At 43.5% G+C, this 22,643-nt stretch overlaps 2 pseudogenes; one reads left to right on the plus strand and one right to left on the minus strand.

Annotated features, from left to right (window-relative positions):
- Positions 1-3,832: 3,832 nt before the first annotated feature.
- Positions 3,833-5,010, minus strand: LOC134808843 (glyceraldehyde-3-phosphate dehydrogenase-like; annotated as a pseudogene).
- A 4,105-nt stretch (positions 5,011-9,115) lies between these two features.
- Positions 9,116-15,702, plus strand: LOC469444 (3 beta-hydroxysteroid dehydrogenase/Delta 5-->4-isomerase type 1-like; annotated as a pseudogene).
- Positions 15,703-22,643: the final 6,941 nt, after the last annotated feature.

The following is a 22,643-nucleotide window of genomic DNA, read 5'->3' on the forward strand; positions in this document are numbered from 1 at the left end:
TAGAATGGTGAAAATCCATAACACTGACAACATCAAATGCTAGCAAGAATGTGGAGCATCAGGAATGCTCATCCATTGCTGGTGGGGATGCAAAATGGTAGAGTTTGTAAGGCAGTTTGGCGGTTTCTTATAAAGCTATACATATTCTTAATGCATTATCCAGCAATTATGCTCTATTGCATTTACACAAATAAATAAGAAACTATGTCCACACAAAAACATATTTTTAGGTTAGATCTTTACAGCAGCTTTGTTCATGATTATTGAAACTTGGAGGCAGTCAAATCACCCTTCAGTAGTTCAATGGATAGTGGAATATTATTAAGTGGTAAAAAAATAAGAGATATCAAGCCTTAAAAAGACACGGAGGAAGCATAAACGTATATTACTAGATGCAAGAAACCAAAATGAACAGGCTACATGCAGTGCGATTCCAAATATATGACATTCTGGAAAAGGCAAAACCTTGGAGACAGTAAAAAGTCAATGGCTGTACTAGTCAAGATGCATAGAGGGATGAATAGGCAGAGCACAGAGGATTTTTAGGGCAGATGATACTAAAATGGTGTTTACATGTCAGTATACATTTGTAAAAACTCAGAGAATGTGCAAGGCCAAGAGTAAACTGTGGACTTTGAGTGATAAAGTTGTCTCAATGCAAATCAATTGATTGTACAAAATGTACCATTCTGGTGCAGGATGTTGATCGTGGCGGAGTCTGTGTATGTGTGGGAATGAGAGTATATGAGAACTCTGTGCACTTTCCCTCAATTTTGTTGTGAAGCTAAAACTGTTATAGAAAATAAAGTCTATTTTAAAAATTAAATGAGAAAATATATGTAAAGTGCCATATATAGTAAATGACTCAATTAATATATTAGAGCTCATATGTAGAGCTTTCTATGTGCAAGGAGATGTCCCATATGACCTCTTGGTCTGATCTCAACTGATTTTTCCTTAAAATAAATATCTGGAGTGGACTTGCTGGGTAAAGTGTGTGAAAGTTTAAAATATTTTGTCAAATACTCACCAGAAATTTGCATAAACTTACACTTCCACAAATAACATGCCTGTCTCCCCACATCTTCACCAACACATAGAAACTTCACTGTATCTAATATTTGCTAAACCACTTGTAGTTTTCAAACTGAGTTTAACTAAGGGTGAATGTTCTTTGTAATGCAAGAGAAGTCCCCAAGGAAAGAAGGTAGCTTGTTGAAAGTATGACAGTCTACCTTTTTTTTCTTTTTTCTTTCTTTCTTTCTTTCTTTTTTTTTTTTTCTTTTGAGATGGAGTCTCCCTCTGTCACCTAGGCTGGAGTGCAGTGGCATGATCTCGGCTCACCGCAACCTTTGGCTCACCGCAACCTCCACCTCCTGGGTTCTAGCAATTATCCTGCCTCAGTCTCCCATTAAGCTGGGATTACAGGCACATGCCACCATGCCCAGCTAATTTTTTTGTATTTTTAGTAGAGATGGGGTTTCACCATGTTGGCCACGTGGGTCTCACACTCCTGGCCTCAGGTGATCCACTCTCCATGGCCTCCCAAAGTGCTGGAATTAACAGGTGTGAGCCACTGCACCTGGCATTTTTTTTTTCTTAAACATTGGAGTTCCAAGAACTCTGGGATTGGCACAAAGTTCCAATTTCATCAGAAGACTCAACTAGGAAAATAGCTACTTTCAAGCTCACTTACATAATTGTTGGAAGACTCACTTCCTCGAAGCTTATTGGACCGAGAGCCTCAGCTCCCCTTTGACTGTTGGCTGCCCTCAGTTCATCGCTATATTGTCCTCTCCAGCATGGCAGCTTGCTTCATCCAGCCCAGTGAGAAAGAGGAAATGTAAAATCAAGATGGAAGTAACGATCTTTTCTAACCTAATCATGGAAGTAACATCCCATCATTTTTGTCTTATCATATTGATTAAAAGCAAGTTACTAGGTTCAGCCCACACACAAGGGAATGAATATGAAGAAGTAGAACCACTGGAGTCACCTTAGAGGCTGGCTACCATACCATCATTGTCAGCCTCTGGAGCACCTGGTTAAATGGCAGCTATGTGACCTTCCCAGAATAACTGACAAACAGAGAATTAAGTAGGAGATGGAAAAGAGATTTTGCCAAAGACTTCTTCTTCCTCACTCCAAAGGCCTTGCTGGGAAAGATAGCCAAGTTGAGCTCATATAAACCAAAAGCTCTGCCCCCAGTTCTCCTGTATGGTGGAGGAGATGGCCCATTTTTCCCTACTTCTGAAAACTGGCTCTTCAAGTACCCTTCAAATACCTGGGACCCTAATCATATCCATGTTTTAGCTGGGAGGAAAATTGCTTCTCCTTGGCAAACAGCTTTGGCCTGTTCATTGGTCCCAGCCTCACATTAGTATGGAAAACTTTCTACTTTTTTCATTTTTGTGGTCACTGTTCTCTTCTATTTCTTTTTATGTATTAGTTCATAAGCACTAAGTTTCAAAAGCACTAAGACATTCTAGAGTCCTTGATTGTTCACTCATCCTTCCTTTCATTTATTCAGTAAACATTTATTAAGTTTCTATTACGTGTCAGATGTTGTGAAAATTCTTATGGTAATAAAAAGGTGTATGAGACACAGATGCTTTATTGAGTCAAACACTCAAAAATGTTTGAACATTTGCTCGGTACAAGGTGCTGAGGATTCATAAAGGCAGCACTCCAGTTTTAAGACAACAAAAACAAACTCTTGACTCCACTGGCTGTAACACCTTTTTACTGAGATCTTCATGACACTAATTCTTGAACAGGTGTTCATTAAGTCACTGTCTTCACATTTTTCTTCTATTCCTCAACACACAGATGAATTGTGTGTTGGACTTTCCAATTGAACTTTCAACCCAACAGCTCCTGGAAATTTCTCTTACCAAATTACTTACAATGTTGTCAAAATCAATAATCAATTATTTTACTATTGCATTTGATGCATCAGCAGCATCCAACATAGTGGTCCACACTCTTCTTGAAACACTTTCTTTGCTTGACTTTTACAAGGCCATCTCCTAATTTTCCTCTTGCCTGCTACCAACTCCTACTCAGTACATTTAGCTGGTCCCTCCTTCTCTGTTCAACCTCTAAATATTGATATATCTATTCCAGGATTCAGTCCAGGAACTTTCCCTTTTATCCATGAATATTCTTACCCTAATTTATTTCATCTAGTCCTGTGCCTTTAAAAATTATTCTATGCTACTCATGTCCAAATTGACCTCTCTAGGACTATAGCACAAGGGGTGTAATTATCCTAAAGTAACCCAGAAATTTAATAAGCTGGCCTAGAAGAGGGATTTCCTTTTCCCAACATGAGGGGCTGTGCCTACTATAGCTCCCTGTACAATGGGTGTCTTTATCCCCTAAGAAAAGGAAAACTCTTTGCATGAGGCCCAAGGACTCTAGGTGCTGGGCAGTTGAGTTTCACCATCTTGTGAACAGTTGGCACCTAAATCCAGACTGTTTCACACCAACAGCCTGTGTGTTCCTCCATTGTTAAAGTTGTGTCCTTCTGCTTACATGACAAAAAAAAAAATTATAATAAGGGAGACTAGTGTTCCTACATTGGAATGCAGATTGCCGTTGTGAGCCCATCATTTCTTGACCATTTATGCGTTAGCATAAAAAAGAGGATAGAGAAATCATGCTGTCTATTCTTTTTCTGATCAGTAATCTTTGTGAGTTTTCCTAATATAGCATTTTTTTTTTGGCCTAGCACAGACAGGGGACTTTATTGATGGTACAGGACAAGGTGGGGTTCCCTAGGCCCCTCCCTCTTCAGGGGTTCTGCATGGAAACTGTGAGGAGGGGAGATTCTCAGTGTGGTGGGGGACTGAGTGTGGCAGAGACTCCCCAGCACCTGAGGGCCTCTCTTTTCCTCTCATGCTCTCACTGGGGCTGATGGTCCAGAGGTCTTACTCCTTGGAGGCCGTGTGGGCCATGAGGTTCACCACTCTGTTGCTATGACCAAATTCATTGTCATACCAGAAAATGAGCTTGAGAAAGTGGTCAGTGAGGGCAATGACAGCCCCAGGATCAAAGGTGGAAGAGTGGGTGTCAATGGTTAAGCTGAAGTAGACAACCTAGTGCTCAGTGTAGCACAGGATGCCCTTGAGGGGATCCTCTGATGTCTGCTTCACCACCTTCTTGATGTTATATTTGGCAGGTTTTTCCAGATGGCAGGTTAGGTCCATGACCAACATATTGGTGGTGGGTACATGGAAGGCCATGCCAGTGAGCTTCCAGTTCAGCCCATGGATCTCATTGCCCACAGCCTTGATGGTGCCAGTAGATGCAAAGATGAGATCTCTGCGGCCATGATGCCACAGTTTCACGAAGGGGCATTCACAGTCTTCTGGGTAGCAGTGATAGCGCTGACTGTGGCCATGGGTCATTCCACTATTCCAAAGTTGTCATGAGTCATCTTGGCTAGAGGTGCTATACAGTTGGTGGTACAGGAGGCATTGCTGATGTTCTTGAGGCTGTTTTCATACTTCTCATGGTTCATACCCATTATAAACATGGGGGTATCAGCAGAGAGGGCAGAAATGATGACCCTTTTAGCTCAACCTTGCAAGAGATCTCCAGCCTTTTCCATGGTAGTGAAGACACCAGTGGACTCTATGATGTACTCAGTTCCAGAATCACCCTATTTGATTTTGGTGGGATCTAGCTTTTGGATGATGGTGGTGGGATTTCCACTGATGACAAGCTTCTTGTTCTCAGCCTTGATGGTGCCATGGAATTTGTCATAGGTGGACTCATACTGGAACATGTAGACCATGTAGTTGAGCTCTATGAAGGGGTGATTGATGGTGAGAATATTCACTTTATCAGAGTTATAAGTAGCCCTGGTGACCCAGCATCCAATAAAGCCAAATCCATTGACTTAGGCCTTCGTTTTCACCATGGTGCCTCAGGGATGTGGCTGGCTCTGCACGAGAAGATGATGCTGTCTGTCAAATGGGAGAAGCAGAAAGCTACAGCATATTATTTAACCCATAATTATCACACTGAGAAATTCTTCACATGCTCAGATGCCAATAGGTGGTGACTCAGATGAGCATCACTTGATACAGCAGGCTGACATTCCCTGAGCATGTGGACAATTCAGTTGTCTAATTATCACTTGGTTAAAAGACTATGCTTTCCCCCATTGGATTTCCTATTGTCAAAATCAATTGGCCATATGAATCCAGGCCATTAACACAGACATAGGCAAAAATTCCCTCATAATAAATTATAGGCTTAAATGTAAAGGCTAAATTATACACCTCTTAGAAGAAAACATAGGTTAGCGTATTCATGATCCTGAATTAGACAAAAACTCAACTTTTCCTGGTTAAAAAAAAGTTGAAAAATGAAACATGATCAAAACTAAAAATGTTTGCACTTAAAGACAACAATAAGAAAATGAAAAGATAAGCCACAGACTGAGAAAAAATATCAAATTCTATGTTTGATAAAGGACTTATATCCAGGATATAAAACACACTTGCAACTGAACAACGAAAAGATAAATAACCTAATTTTATAAATGGGCAAAATATTTAAATAGCCATTTCACCAAAAAGGTGTAGGAATAGCCAATAAAGTACATGAAAAGATAGTCGGCATCATTAGTGAGCAGGGAAATGCAAATTGAAACTACAATGAGACACTACTTCTTACCCACTAGAATGCTATAATAAAAAAGGACAGAAGCAACTGGAGGAAGTGAAAAAACAATGATGTGGAAAAATCAAACTACTCATGCATTGTCGATGGGACATGCAGCCATGTTGAAAACCAGTTTGGCAGTTTCTTAAAAACTTTGAAGATACATTTACCATATGACCTAGCACTTTCACTCCTAGCTGTTTACCCAAAAGAAATAAAAACCTATGTCCACACAACACATGAATGTGAATGAATATTCATAGCAGCTTTATCCATAACAGTCCATAAAGTGGAAACACATCAAATATCTATCAACAGATGAATGAACAAACAAATGGGAACTATCAAAACAATTTAATAGGATTTGACACCTAAAAGGAATGAAATATTGATATGTGCTACAACATAGATAAAACACAAAAGTATATTAAGTTAGGTGAAAGAAGACAGATAAAAAAAGACCACATATTGCATGATTCTATTTATATGGTGTCCAGAAAAGGCAAATCTGTAGAGTCAGAAAGTCAATTAAGGGTTGCCTTGAGTTGGGGAGTGGGAATAAAAGGTGGCAACTGATAAGCATGAGGGATTTTTTAGGAATGATAGAAATGTTGCAAAACAGGATCGTGGTAATGGTCACACATGTCTAAAATTTTACTAAAAATAATTGAACTGTACACTTAAAAAAGGTGAATGTTATGATATGTTAATTATACCTCAGTAAAGCTGTTTAAAAACAAAAAAGTTTAGTAGTGTGGGCCCCATCTGTCTTGCCCTTTGTTTAATTTCTCACTTTCTTTAGGGCTTATATTTATTGCTTCCACTCAGAGATTCCAAGAGACACTGGCTGAAATCTATCAGCCTCTAGAACTCTCAACAGCTGAGGGAATGTCCGGCCCCAACCTGAAGGTGATGGGGTATCTATAAGGTACACTCCAGCATCTGATACAGCAGACAAAGGCATGCGATGCACCTGAGTGGTTTCAGATAGTGCTCCACAAGTCTCAGCAAGACCCAGGGCCTGTAGCTAATTCCGATAGTTTCAGAGAACCAGCTGCTACATCTTCCAGCACAGGGCCAACCTTTCCTAGGCAAGTGGGTTTGAAGCATTGGTAGTCAGACCCCAAGTAGCAGATGAATGTCTACAACATGGGAGGAGGGCAAGACCCAGAGTGGGGTTTCAAACCAAATCATTTGTAGAGTATTATTTCCAGCAACAGCAAAAAGCATTCTTTTCACATGCTTATGGCATTTTCACCAACATAGACTATTTGCTGCACCATAAAATAAGTCTCAATATATATCCAAGGATCAGAATCATGTGGAGAATATGCTATGGCCACAATAGTATTTAATTAGAAATCTGTAACAATAAGATATATAGATGGCTCACACCTGTAATCCCAGCACTTTGGGAGGCCGAGGTGGGCGGATCACAAGGTCAGGAGATCAAGACCATCCTGGCTAACACGGTGAAACTCCATCTCTACTAAAAATAGAAAAATTAGCCGGGCGTGATGGCGGGCGCCTGTAGTCCCAGCTACTCTGGAGGCTGAGGCAGGAGAATGGCATGAACCCGGGAGGCGGAGCTTGCAGTGAGCTGAGGTCTTGCCACGGCACTCCAGCCTGGGCGACAGAGCGAAACTCCGTCTCAAAAAAAAAAAAAAAAAAAAAAAAAAAAAAAAGATATCTGGAAAGCCCCCAGTCTTAGAAAACAAGCAACATAATCTGAATTACACTTTGGTCGTAGATGAACTCACAAGAAACAATTTAAAACATCAGTAACTGAGTGATGATAATGCATCAAAATGTTGGCTACAGCTGACATAGTGCTTAGAGAGAAATTTACAACTTTAAATGCCTATAGTGGAAATGAACAAAGGAGTAAAGTCAATTATCTATATTTTCATCATAAGAATACTGAAAAATAACTGTAAAATAAACCCAAAATTAATAAATGTAAGCCAATAATAAAGAAAATCATGAAATAAAAAATGAACAAACAATAGAGACAATTAATGGTCAATTTTTCTATACTCCATGAACAAAACTTCATTTCAGAATGATTTTATATTTAAATATGTATCCAGAACCACAGAAATCTTAAAATAAAAAGTTAGGAAAATATGGGAATAAAATAAGAATTCTATGAGAATAAAAACAGAAAGTAGTTGCCTACCAAGTAGGTTGGGTACAGTGCAAGGAATTAACTAAGAACTTCTTTTCAAGAAGAAAATGGCCTCTGTTTTTTTGGGTGGTACTTACACGGGCATACATAACTGTCAAGTTTCACTGGACTGAACACTTGAGATCTGGGCAGTTTAATGAATACAAATTACATTTTTTTAAGTAAAGAAAGTGTCTCAGGAGCTTACGGTGGGTAAATTTGGGCAGTTCTAATGCATAGGCTTCAGAAGCACTCACAGCATGTTCAGTTCAGGAATTTGCTGAAAATGGTTTTGCAGCCAAAAATATGGCATAAGTTCAAACATCTATGACAAGAGTCATTGGGGCAAACAACTACAATCTCCACTCTTGTGGTACGGGCCATATTATTAAGCAGTTATCAATAGATACCTTTCCTTCAATGATGTTCTTCATCTAGTAACCCAGAGCTCTTCAGGGGAAAGTTGCAATTGAGGTCTTGGATATATTCAGTAGGAAAGAAAGTCACCTCACATATAACTAAGTGATTGGAGCTGTCACCATTGAAAATTTCTAAACTTTACAAGATAACAGCAACATTTCAAATGACACTTAGACAGGAAATAATGGGCTAATGTGGATTCCCCTCCAAACATATTTACTGTACAAAGGCAAAGTTCACATTGCACTTGGAGATATCTCCCAGTCTAGTTTAACTTCACAGATTGCAGATCCCAGACAGCTGGTATGAACTGACCAGCGTCCTGTTAAGGCTAAACCTAAGACTCTTTACCACACTCTTTTCCACAGACTCTTTACCACACATTTTACCACTTAATCTTTTTCGAAGAGTGGCCTTAGGATTGGATTTCTCTTCATGTTCCTGGGAAGAATTAGAGATATAACCTAAAGGTCACTATTCTTCTGAGAAAAGGGATGCTGGAGGAGATGGGAGCAATGAGTATGTGGCATGAGTTCAGAGTGATAAGGGACAAGCTAGGAGCCACAGAGCATAAAGCTCCAGGGCTGCCTTAGGGAATGAAGTGGCCAGCACCTCGACTTTTCTGTCCAGCCTTTTAACCATTTAATTAATGGTGAAAGCTTTTTCATTTTCTTTCAGCTACTCTTGGCAGTGGTGGGGACATGGAATTTTTGCAAACAATGTGGTGGAGGAAAATAAGGCATCTGTGCAAGTCTATAACCACTTTACCTCTGTTTTTAGTCCTCTCCATGGTCACCCTAGAATAAGATCTGCTCCCCAGGATCTTCTATTTCCTGGCGAGTGTTTCCTGCAATCTTGGATTGGCCATGATGGGCTGGAGCTGCCTTGTGACAGGAGCAGGAGGGTTTCCGGGTCAGAGGATCGTCAACCTCTTGGTGAAGGAGAAGGAGCTAAAGGAGATCAGGGCCTTGGACAAGGCCTTCAGATCAGGATTGAGGGAGAAATTTTCTAGTAAGTAAACTTGAGTCATGGGTGTGTGGCTACATTTTAAACCTTGCATGGGTGTGGGAAGGTGGAGCTTTTCTGGCAAGTTATGGCAAGTTGTAGCCAAACCTAAGCCAATCCCACATCCAAAGTCATCAAAAAAGAAAATTAAATAGTATAAAATGGCATAGTGTGAAAGATACTGGACAGGCTGTCAAGAGACTGGATTCTGGCCCTGACCCAGAACTTGAGAGGCAGCCACCTCAGCCTCCAGGCCCCTTTTCATCTAGAAAATCCCACATCAGTTCTCATTCTTGTCTACAACTCTTTTATGCTCTGAAGCTTTTTGTCTTGGCAATTGCTTTACAACATTCACAAAGGACAGCATTTACCTGGAGACCTCACCAGTGGGTCCCTGCCTGTCTAGACTGCCCCAAGCTTTGTTTTGTTTCATAGCATCCTCAGCATCTTTAGTGGAGGTAAAATAAAAGGAAGCGGAGGTAAAGATGAGTGTTTAAGTGTGTGTGTGTGTGTGTGTGCATATGTGCCTGTGTGTGCATGTCAGAGAGTGAGAAAGAGAGAGAAAATGAAGGGGAGAGAAAAATCAGAGAGAGAAAATGAGAAAGATGGAGAATGAATGAGAAAGAGTGAGAGAGAGAGCATCAGTGAGAGGGAGACAGTGTGCACAAGCACACAGCACAGAGCAGAGACAGAGTAAGAGGCAGTATAAGGCCAGGCATTCCTCATTTTCATTTCTCACATATGGCTTTTTTTTAAAAACCATTTGTCTCTGTTGCTCAATACCCGCCCCCCCCCACCCCCACCCTGCAATTGCAGAATTTGTTGTAGCAACTCCTTGTGCAAATAACACTATGAGGAAGGGGGTAGAAAAGGGGTGACATCCAAGTGGACAATGAACGCATCAAGGTCCAGAAACAAAGCGATTTGCCAAGGCCATCTGATTAATGTGTAGCAGAGCTCAGACCAAAGCTTCATCCAGAGGCTTCACTTGGCCCTGGGGCTGACACTTGGCAAAATGGGTCTTCAGTCTCTCCTTTTGCCTCCCTGTGTGTCCAATTCCCTGTCCTCCTCCCCATCCCATGGGATTGGGAGGACTGTGTGTCTACATGTGGGCTCTGACTGTGCAGAGGGTCATGTGCTGCCCACAGAAGAGTCCCCACTTGACAGCACTCAGGGACCACACCCAGCACTCTACTCTTCTTTCACTCTTCTCTGACCTCTTCTGATTTCCTCCACCCTCTGTTCTAATGGTGTCTTTGATAAACAAATATTAACACTTCATGAATTTTAAATGATTGTAATCATTATGTCTCACCAATATTTGTACTCTAACACGTAATACAAAGAAAAAGCAATGCTTAGCCTAGAGGAACAATTCCCCTGTGGTGAAAATGCAAGGGTATAATGGATGGGCAAAAGACTGTATGAAGATAAAAACAGAATCCTTTTAGTGTTTTTTCTGTGCCAGGCACTGTGCTACATGGTTTGCCTGTGCCCACTCATTTGCTGCTCATAACAGCCCTATGAGATTGTTAATGTTATTAGCCTCCTTTCTTACAGATGAGGAAACAGTCAGAGAGAGATTAATGAACTTGTCCAATGTTCCACAGTTAGAATATGGCAAAGCTGGATTTGAACCCATGTGGTCTAGTGCAGCATCTGTGCTCTTAAGCAGTAGTTCATCTAGCAGCTTGAGGAAGGAGGGAGCAATGGCTCCATCCACAAAGTCCCCTTTCCTGGTGTCTCTAGTTCCCTGTGAACTCACTGCGGAAGAGTCATTTTCTCTTGGCTTTAGACTTCTTCAGCTTTGAAATAGCAATTCCTTTGAGCCAGTCTGAAGTTGGCAGCAAATGGGAAGCAGACGAAGGGAGCAGGAAGTACAGAGGTGGAAATACAACCAGAGAAAATTCCACTCTCAGGCTGTCACCCACCTCCTCCCCAGCAGCCTCTTCCCTGCCTCCCCCATTGCAGAGCCTCCTTGGAGTTGCCTGACAGTGGGAAGGGGCTGGGAGTAGACAAAACAAGGCAGAGGCATCAGGAGAGCAAATGATCCCACCTGTATCCCAGGAAGGAATTTCTCCAGCTTTGAATTTTTCACTCTGAATTTTACTCTCACTGTTCTTTGGCCTTTGTTGCCAATTTCAGTTAAACTGACTTATTCTTACTCTTTCTCAGAAAAGTTGATTCTAAACAGCTATTCCTGCACCTGGTGTACAGGGTACAAGACTTGGAGGTGGGGTGGGCAACTTTGAGCCTTCACTAGAAACATGACCTTTAATCTCTTTAACCTCTCTGAGCCCCAGTTTCTTCACCAATAAAATGGGTTTCAGAATACCTACCTCATGAGACAGCTGTAAAAGGAAATAAGCAAGCTGTGAGCCATGTGCAGATTATAAAGCACAAATGAGTGTAAAGTATTTATCTGAGCTCCATGTAGCATGGTGTTCATTTTGTGGGCTAATTCCAGGTGACAACTTTACTGGCAGCATCACTACTTGTGGATTTCAGAGGAGCCTGAAGACATTGATGTTGTAACTGCTGCCCTGGGCTACACAGCTGGATGTTAGTTCATTGGTGACTGACTCATTTTCAGCATTTGTACTTGCTTTCGATAATATCCAATAAGAATTTTCAAAAAAATTCATTATTTAAACTCTTCTGCAATTCCCTAGTAATGGCTCCACTCTCCTCCCAGTTGCTCAAGCAGGAAACCATAGGGGTGATTTTATCTTCTCCTTTTCCTCTCAGCCAAGATCCAACAGGTACCAGGACCTTCAAGGTGAGGTCTGAAATTCCAACCTGGTGTATCTCTCCCCTCCTCTGCTTCCACTGTGGGACCCTGCTTCCAGTCCTCATCTAAACTTTGGCACAGACATTCTGATTAATCTCTTGATCCCCTGGCTTTCTCATATCCCCTATACCAGTCCATTTTATATCCTTGAGGCAAGGTTAACTTCCTACACTACAATTCTGCTTCTGTTTTTCTTTTTCTTTTTGAAACAGGATTTTGCTGTGCCACGCAGGCTGGAGTCCAGAGGCATGATCTCTGCTCACTGCCACCTTCACCTCCTGGGACCCATCCATCCTCCTACCTCAGGCTTCTTATTAGCTGGGAGTATAGGCATTCACCACTATGTCTGGCTAATTTTTGTATTTTTGGTAGAGACGGGGTTTCACCAGGTTGTCCAGGCTGGTCTCAACCTCCTGGATGCAAGCGATCCGCCTGCCTCCGTCTCCCAAATCACAGGTGTGAGCCACCACCCCTGGCCTGTTTCTCTACTTGTTCCAAATATAAATAAGGGGTTTTCTGTGACATGGTGCTGGAGACCGAAAATCACAATTCTGCATTACCTACAGAATTAAATTCAGACTTTTCCCTCTTATACCCAACTCTCCACAATCACCCTACTCTCCTTAAAAATTTTGGTGAGTCTCCCATGACCCTAGCAGTGCTTATATTCCAGGCACACCTGACAGCTCATTGCTCAGATTACTTTTCTGAAATGAGATGGGGTAGAAACAGATGTTTGCTCTTTCCCAAAAAATTGCTAAACGTGCTGACTTCTGTGCCTTTGTTTAATTGTTCCTTCCATGGAATGTACACCCTCCACTCTAACAACCCAACTCTAACCATCCTCGAACACCTATGTAACATCATCTTTATCAGGAAACTTCCAAGCCAGATTCGGAAACCCTTCCAATGACCTGACCTGTGTTCTTGCAGAGCTCCAGAACAAGACCAAGCTGACAGTGCTAGAAGGAGACATTCTGGATCAGTCATGCCTGAAGAGAGCCTGCCAGGACATCTCGGTAGTCATCCACACCGCCTCTATCATTGACATCTTCGGTGTCACTCACAGAGAGTCTATCTTGAACTTCAACGTGAAAGGTACAGTAGCCTGAGGAGGAGATGGAGCAAGGTGGAGCAAACAAGGATCAGAAAGATAAACAATGAAGGAAGAGAAGTCCCTCCACTGAACACCTGCTATGCTCTGGGCCAAGTGTCTTTGCTAATCACTACCAACTGGGGGAGTTCAAAGCTGCTACCTTCAGTTTTTTACATGAGAAGACTAGGGCTGAGAGATGGCAAGTAACTTGTCCAAGGCCCCCCAGGTAAGTAAGTAAGTAGGAGAATGAGACTTTAAACTCACCCCTGTGTGACTCCAAAGGCTGTGGATGCTCTTTCTACTGTGGCTCCAATCAAATTCAGCTAAACTCCGACTTCAGACTCTTGATATCCAGCCACCCCTTGCCTCTGTGGGCCAGAATCAAACCTTCCAAGTGCCACTATAGTCATCATTTTAAATCTTGTTGTACACTGATGAGAATGAAATGGGAAAAATCCCTTGTCCCCTTCACAGTGCGTGTGATGGGGGTGTGGCTCCCTCCTTCAGTGCCCCTGCTCAGACCACTAGGGGAGCATACAGATGAGCAGGCTGGAGGGCTCCAACTCCAAAGCAGCATCTAGGGGCAAATGTTCACAGCTCTTGAAGCCCCAGTGGGCATGTGTTACATGGTGCTCTTTTAGTTTTGCTCTTTTAGTTTTGCCGTCTATAGGCAGCTTGTGTTAACCAGCTCAATTAGACCTTAGACCGTCCAGCTTGCCACAAGGACGGAGGGCTTTCTATATCCTGGGTTCTTCTCTTAGTGTACCAGAAAAATTGAATCACACCTGAGCTTGGAGAATGAGTGCAAGCTTTTATTGAGTGGAGGTAGCTCTCAGCAGATGGAGGAAGCCAGAAAAGAATGGTTTTCCCCTGGAGTGTGCTGCTCAGTGGCCTGACACTTCCCTAACTGCTTGGCCAAACTCTGCATCCTTCTGCTGGTCAGTGCATCCCTCTCAACATCCAGCTGCCCTGTGTTTCTTCACTGATGTGCTTCCCTCAACATCTAGCTGCTTCTGTCTTCTTCCCCTGATCTGCTCCTCTTGACATCCAGCAGCTTGTGTGTGTCTGCTAGAATCTTGGGGCTTTTTAACAGGCACAGAATTAAACATGTGTATTATACAAGGAAAGAATTTAGTGCCAAAGATTACAGAGACAAGAAGTAAAATATACTAACAAAATTGTATGAGCTGTTTCACCCTGGACTGGTTAAACTTTAGAAGAGACATAACTGTTCTTGGCATATCTTTAGCAGTTAACAGATGCACCCCAGGAATTCTGGGGTTTGTGGGCTTGCACCAAGGCCAGTAAAGCTTTTGGTTTTTTTCTGTATCTCCTCTCTCTTTCCTGGGCTTTTCTGTCTCTATGAGGAAAGACCGAGATGGCCACTTTCAGGAGCTCCTCTAATGTACTATCTGATCCCAGAGCCTGTTTCTGCAACTTCCTCCTGATGACAGGAGCTGCCTGAGTAATAAATTTATCGTTTAGATGTCTCTCGACTGACGCAGGAGATAGAGAGGTGTGCTTTACTAAGACCTCACTTAGCCTTTCCAGTAGGATTTTCATTTTTGTGTTTTTCCTATGGCTGTAGCATGACCCAATCTCAGTCAGATCCACTGAAGAATGTACCTCGAGTCTATTACAACCACTGAACTTGGGAGTGGGGAGTGAGACACGTGGATCTGTTCACGTGGTTGGTCCCCCTTAGGGATATTTCCTGACATTGACAGCATGCTCTTCATGGGCAGGTACCCAACAGCTGTTGGAGGCCTGTGTCCAAGCTAGTGTGCTAGTCTTCATCCATACCAGCAGCATACAGGTAGCCTGGCCCAACTCTTACAAAGAGATTTTCCAGAATCGACACAAACAAGAGCATCTGGAAAACACATGGTCTGCTCCATATCCATACAGCAAAAAGCTTGCTGAGAAGGCTGTGCTGGTGGCTAATGTGTGGACTCTGAAAAATGCTGGCATGTTGTACACTTGTGCCTTAAGCTCAATGCATATCTATGGGGAAGGAAGCCCATTTCTTACTGACAATATAAATAAGGCCTTGAAAAACAATGCGATCCTGTCAACTGTTGGAAAGTTCTCCACAACCAACCCAGTCTATGTGGGCTGGGCCCACATTCTGGCCTTGAGGCCCTGTGGGGCCCCAAGAAGGTCCCAAGTGTCCGAGGACAGTTCTACTACATCTCAGATGACATGCCTCACCAAAGCTATGATAACCTTAATTACGCCTTGAGCAAAGAGTTCGGCCTCTGCCTTGATTCCAGATGGAGGCTTCCTTTAGCCCTGAGGTACTGAATTGGCTTCCTGCTGGAAATAGTGAGCTTCCTGCTCAGGTCAATTTATACCTATTGACCTCCCTTCAACTGCCACACAGTGACATTGTCCAACAGCATGGTCACCTTCTCTTACAAGAAGGCTCAGCGAGATCTGGCATATAAGCCAATTTACAGCTGGGAGGAAGCCGAGCAGAAAACCGTGGAGTGGGTTGGTTCCCTTGTGGACTGGAACAAGGAGACCCTAAAGTCCAAGACTCAGTGATTTAAGGATGACAGAGATGTGCATGTGGGTATTGTTAGGCGATGTTATCAAGCTCCATCCTCCTGGCTTCATACAGAAGGTGACAAGGGCACAAGCCCAGATCCTGTTGCCTCCCTTTCACACAATAGCCAACTTATTGTCTTCCTGTGCCATCAAAACCTGTGCAGTCAGTGGCCTAACCAAAAGCTTTCTGTCCTAATCATATGCCAGAGGACACACAAGGTGATTTGCTGTTACCAAATCTCGTGGGCTGATTCTGAACAATTTGGGATCTCTTTTAACTTGAGGGTCTCTTTCGACTACTATAGCTCCATTTCCCCTCTTAAATGAGAAGGGATTTCTTTTCTTTTAAATCTCCTATTTCTTCACAGAGTTCAATGAAAAGAGTAATAAATGATTTAATGCTTAAAGTGGAGAAAAGTGTGGTTACTGTTAATACATACTTTTCTCCTTTCTTTTACATTTCCAGGTATCACCATCTCTCATTTAGAAGAGTAGGATGAAACAGGGTTTAGGAGGTGGGCAGAGTAGTGGGAGGGTCAGGGAGGGCAGATGAAGACTGAATGAATAAGCTCTGCTATGTTTCACACATGTACAACATAACCTACATATGACATATATTATCTCATTTAATACTCATCAGAAACCTATGAGGTAGAGTGACTATTTCCATTTTATTAGCAAGGAAACTTGTGCACAGTCACACTGATTAGTGACTAGGCCTGCTATGAGGGAGTTGGCCTTGAAAGTCCTTATCTTTCCACCCAATTACACAGCTTGAACTGGTCTTGTCCGTGGTACAGCAGAGCACTGAAGCATGGGGTCCCGATTTATGGGAGAGCCCCGGCTACTTTGGATTACCTCCTTCTTGCCCAGTCCCTTGCAGGGGACTCTCTAGAACCCAGGAGAATCCTTGAGGAGTATCTGGAAGGGTTTGCATGCCTTAGCAAATGGCCCTGAGCAGGGGAGAGAGAAGCAAAAATGCATCCAGCCACCACCTTCAGTGCCAGTTTCCTTGAAGGTCTGTAGAACACACCTGGCTATATGTGTGTTGATCATTCTGGTTATTCATAACCCTGCATTTCACCCTTCCAATCACACAATGAAGCCACATCATGGGTTCCTGGGCAAGTAAAGAAAACAAGTGTGAACTTTCCCCAAAATATACCTTCTATTCAGCCTCAAAGTAGAAGTCTACTATCCCATATCCCCAGATTTAATGGTCTGTCTCTCCTTTCTCTTTTTCATTTTAAATTACATCTGTTCTTCCTTCATTCTTCCATCTCCTTAGCCACTTTCTTCTCTCTATCTCCCCTTTAATCACTGGTCCTCTCATTTGTCTCAATTTCCCTGAAGAGATGAGGCCAATCAATATAAGTTTGGGGACTTCAATGATGACATAGTTATTAAGCAACCAACAAAAACACAGTCAAAAGAAACACTGTTAGGGGCATCAGGGACAGAATTGAATGGAAGCAGGTGAGGAGGTTGCTGTGGGTCAACAGTGTGGGGAGGGGAAGCTATCTCCTCTGGACCTGGGTGTATCACAGCATGATTAGAGTAATACACAACATCAAGATGACTTCTTTCTTACAGAGGAAATTTACAGATCATTAATCAGTTGAATTTGATTACCACAAAGGAATTAGTTTCAGTGTTCATCCTGTAAAGGAAACCATATTCTGGCCCAGATGAACAGGTTTCCACCACCGTCAAAACCACAAGGGACAGATGATCAGCACTAGCATCAGGGGGTGTGGCCCCAGGCAGTGGGGTAACGTGGAAAATGGAACACCCATCCTTCCCCGGCCGCTGCACAAAATGCAAGAGCCAGCATCTGTCCAGCTCTTGAAAGGCATGCACACCATCCGTATGTTAATGTCAAATAGAATGGGAAGAAAAGGAGAGTGGTGGAATCTGAGGAAAGAGCCCTTCCCCCTGGTTTTTCAGCCTTGCGAAACCCCATGCCTATAAAACCACCAGGGCAATTTTCACAGGGAAGGTAAAGAAAAGGACATATTTTCAACGGGCAGCAAGGGTTGCTTAAAGAAAGAGACGAGGGAATCGGATGGGCCAGGATTCTCAACTGAACAAGCAAAAAGGCCTTGTTGTGTTGTGGCCAACAAAATGTGCCATCACTTCTTATACCTGAGGGTGTGAGGCCGGCAGAGCTCCTGCACCAAACTCTGCTGCACCTCACGAGACTCACCACACAGCGGCAGCAAAGTCTCAGAGGGAAGAACAAGGAAGGAAACCTGACCCAGCACGGACTTTTAGGTGTCTTTTCTCCACCGGGGTGGCTCTGCAGGGTACCTGGCAAAGGAATGAGTGAAAACACAGGCAAGTGCTCAGCCACCAGCTTAAGGGTTTAGGTATATGTGAGTACAGAGAATGGAGCTGAGCTGAAGTCACTGGGAAAAGCCACAGGAGCCAGTGGGGCTTGAAGGAGGCCTTGGATTCCTGGTTCCAAGGCAGGGGGCACAGTTTGGGCAGTGGTGAAGAGGAGGATGAGGGACATGAGGATGCCCACCCGCCTTCTGGGAAACGTGTACAGAGGGCAGATGAGGAGCTCAGGTGCAAGACTCAGCCATGGACCCGACAGGCAGGCTCCTAGGCCAGGGATGGAGTGGGGAGCCCACAATGGCCTAGAGAGATCTTGCAGAAAAGTGGCCAAAGTCCAACTCTTATGTGAAATCTTTTCATTTCTAAATATTAGTGACTAACCCTAAATTTGAAAAAGCAGTGTGAAGACCAGCTCCAGGGGAGGGATATGTGGGCTAGTGTTCAAACTGTATGTGTAATATTTTGTATCTTAAAAAGTGGGTGGCGAGGTGTCAGCAGCAAATCTGTTCATTCTTGGTGATAAGTCCCAAATATACATTATTATATAATATTCTCAGTTTTTCTGTATGTTTAACACAGGTCATGATTTTTTTAAAAAATTAAATTCTGTGAGGGAAAAATATGCAAATTAACAAAACACATACAAAGGTTGACCCCAGGCTTAAGGCCTCTGATTTTCCACTTCTGCTCCTGGTCTAGCGGTCCAGTGGGGGAGATAAAATACGAGACATGTTAGATGCTGTGCACAGTAAATGTGCAGTGTCATAAGAGAGGATAGTGCTTCTGGAGGATCCATTCCCCTGGGCGTTCATGGGGTTCTTGCATTTGGACTGGATATCAAAAGATGGGTAGGATTTCAACAGACAGGAATGTGAGCGAAAGTATTCCAGGCAGAGGCAATGCAGTCTGCAAAGACCCAGGTGGGAAAAGGGGTCACTTTTAGGCAACAATGAAACCAGACCAGAGAGCACAAGGCGAGGGGAGAAGTGGAAGATGCACCTGGAAAAAAATGATGGGCACAGACCATGATCACTCATGATCACCCCTGGAGACACCCTGCCTCCTTCCTTCAGTTGCCTTCAGAGTAGGAATTCTGTGACCCCTCTTAAAGACCACTTCACATTCAATTACTTCACATATAACATGCCTCATCTTCTCTCAAAAATTGGACTCCAAGGAAAAAGAATGTCTCCTCTAGCTGTGAATATTGATGGTGATACTAAAAGATGGGACATCATTCACTATGCAATGGGAATTGTTCAGCTGTCCCTGGAAGATTATGATGGCAGTATTTCGTAGGATGGACTGAAAGAGATGCTGAGGATACTTCAAGAATCTAGGTAAGAAATGAAGGCCTGATTTATATGTTGGTAACAAAATGGAAGACAGGGGCAACCGAGGTAGGCCTGAGGCAGAATGGCCACTAGTTTAGACAGCACTGGGTGTGGGCACAAAACTCTCATGCACCCACTTTCTCAAGCCAGAAACCTAGATGGCAGTCCCCACTCCTACCACCTATCATTCAGCGCTACCAACTTTACCTCCACAACACCTCTTGAATGTGTCGTCTTCCTCCCTGGTAACGTCATTCCTAATTTTACACCCCATAGGCCTCCCTGTCTTGGAGAGTCACCCGTGAAACGTATCCTCAGCAGTGTTGCCAGAGTTTTCTCTCCAAACTAGTCTCACCATGTCATGACCTTCCCTAAAACCAACCACTGGGTGGAGGCCCAGGACTGTCAGGATGAGCCTGAGAGCCTTAGCATAACATAGAGGGCCTCTGAAGCCCTGGGCCCTGCCCAATAGTCCAGACTAATTCTCACCAATCCCTGCCCTATCCCCAGATTCTCCTACTTTGTGCCTCAACAATTTTCCAAACAGCGCTTCCTGCATGCAGCATGCTTTTATATCCACCCAGGCCGGTGCACAGCATTCCTTCTGCTTAAAGGGTCCCCAGATCTCTTGCCAGCACCTTATTGCCTTCCCAGCTCCTTATTCACCATCCAAACATCTCTTTTTACAGCCTCTGTGCCTTGTGCATATCTAATTGCACTGCTACTAATTTTTCATTTATATATCCTGTTCCCCACCCCTACGCTGCCATGTCATGAGGACAGTAATTCATCATGTCATCTCTCTGTCCCCAGTGCCTGATTCAAAATAGGCACATGGGTAGGTGGGTGGATGGATGGATGGATGGATGGATGGATGGATGGATAAAACACAAGCAAACTCAACTGTTAGAATGGAGCGAAGAAGGGCTGGGGAGTCAGGGAACAGAATGCTTTGAATGGCAAAGTAAGAACGAATTCAAAGATGACTTTTTAATGTGTCAATGAAGCTGAAGAAGCTGGATTATCGTGTTGAAAACTGGAAAAAAAGAGAAGACACATGGGGTGTATGGGGCTGAGAATGAACTGATTTGTGTGATATGAAGAGGGAGTGGGGTTGTGAGAGGCCAATGAGCAGGGAAAGGGAAAGGCTAATGAAGGTGAAGCCCAGCTGCCAAGGTTATAAAGGGACTGGGAATTAGATCCAAAACCTGAAATCATGCAATGCCCAGAGCATTTTTATACAACAAAAAAAAACGAAAATCTGCTTTTGAAAATTGAATTCAGAAGAGAATCTCCCACTCTTAGGTGATACAGGTGAGAATCACTCAACATCTCTGGTTGCATGTAATTCTTAAGACATCAGGGGACTCTGCTGCATATTTGGAGGGAGTTCTTTTTCTTTATCATGGCCCAAGATGCCACCCAAGGGTAATGAGCAGAGAATGGAGTCTGTGTTTTGAAGCATGAAAGAAGATTGTTATGAGGAAGTGGAGGGGGAAGGCCAGATGAACAGAACAAAATGGCTTGGCCACTCTCTCCCCAAAGGTAGGGAGCACTAGGGTCAGTTGCAGACTCCAAAACAGTCAGTAATCTGTTCTGGAAACCTGAAGCTCCCTATTGAACAGCGCAATCTTTCCTCGAGAAATGGAAGAACCAGCACTAGTGAAGTCAGCCCTTCTTCTAAAACAGGTACTGGTGATAGAGAGGTGGGCATGAGATGGGCTGTGGGCCTATTGTCATCCTAGCATGAACTCTGGCCACTGAGGTAGGAATACTCTTCTCATGAGCACGGCCCTAACTCTCTCTCACACCTTCTGGAGTCTGTGAAATCCCTGGTGTAGCTCTGAGCAGGGCAGTTCTGTGGGCACACAGCTGGTGCAGTCACCCAGGGCCTGTGCTTGGCCTAAAGGGCTGCCACGGGACCCCACATTTTATTTTGCACCGATTCTATTTCTGTAAAATATGCAGCCAGCCCTCATTATGAGAACTTCTTTCATCAGCAGGCTAAACAGCTATGGCCTCAGATCAATCGTGGGTACATGAAAAAGGCTCCCTGGCTCCTCAAGAGCAGATCAATGTTTTTGTGAAATTCAGATCTTTTAACTAAAAAGGCTTCATTAGGGATGGTGGGGCATGCCTGTAGTCCCAGCTACTCAGGAAGCTGAGGAGTGAGGATCACTCAAGCCCAGGATTTCAAGGCCAGCCATGACCTCGTCTCTAAATTTTTTTAAAAAATTAAAACTTAAAGAAGGCTCTAGAGACATTTACTTCAGCTTTTAGCTGTGGACTCCTTTCCTTCTTCCGTTTACCAGTGAGAAAACTGAGACCTGTGAAGTGAAGTGACTTTCCAATAGTCACTGAAACCATCAGTACCGGAGCTGAACTAGAACACCGGTCTCTCCGCTCTGCTACTTTAAAACATGCTGGAATCCACATGGTAAAGAAAGGAGAAGAGTTTGTGGCAAGCGTCCCAGGTCCAGAAGATACACAGATTTCAGAGCAGAAGCACAGCACAGCCCAGGGGAATTATAGATTCTGCCACAGCTCCCAACACCATCTGCACACAACCAGCCACACCAAGATTCTGCCATGGCTGCTTCTGTCTGCAGCATGTCCCATCCCCTTGGCACCCTTTCCTCAGCTGACTCCTCCTCACGGTCAGGCTGCACCTTTCCCAGGAGGTTTCCAGCCTTCCAAGGACCAGTGAAGGGTCTGTCTGCTAGAGATCACTTCCAGTACAGTGTGGGTGTCCACTAACTTGACTTGAGGGAGAGAGGGAGGAACGGAGGGAAGGAAAAAAGGAAGGAAGGAAGAAAGAAGGAAAGAAGGAGGAAGAAAGGAAGGGAGGGAAGGAGGGAAGAAGGAAAGAAGGAAAGAAGAAAGGAAGGGAGGGAGGGAGGGAAGGAAGCAGAAAGGAAAGAAGGAAGGAAGGAAAGAAGGAAGGAAGGAAGGAAAGAAGGAAGGAAGGAAGGAAGGAAGGAAGGAAGGAAGGAAGGAAAGAAGGAAGTTAGTTCTCAAAAGAAAGGGACCCTGGACCAGAATAAATGAGATCTTAGGAAATGATCTAAAGGCTGTTGAAGTATGAGTGTTCCCTAAGGAAGACAAAGTTGGACTGTATTCTCACCTGCAGTGGTGACCCAGTATTTGCTAACCCTAAGCTGAGAAGGCAGATGAAGCCACAGAGCCAGGAGGTTGTCCTGCCAACATATGTATTAAGAAAAAAAAAAAAAAAAAAAAACTGGAATGAGACATTTGAAAAGAGGG

The sequence above is a fragment of the Pan troglodytes genome, chromosome 1, assembly GCF_028858775.2.
Source record: "Pan troglodytes isolate AG18354 chromosome 1, NHGRI_mPanTro3-v2.0_pri, whole genome shotgun sequence".
NCBI lineage: Eukaryota > Metazoa > Chordata > Mammalia > Primates > Hominidae > Pan > Pan troglodytes.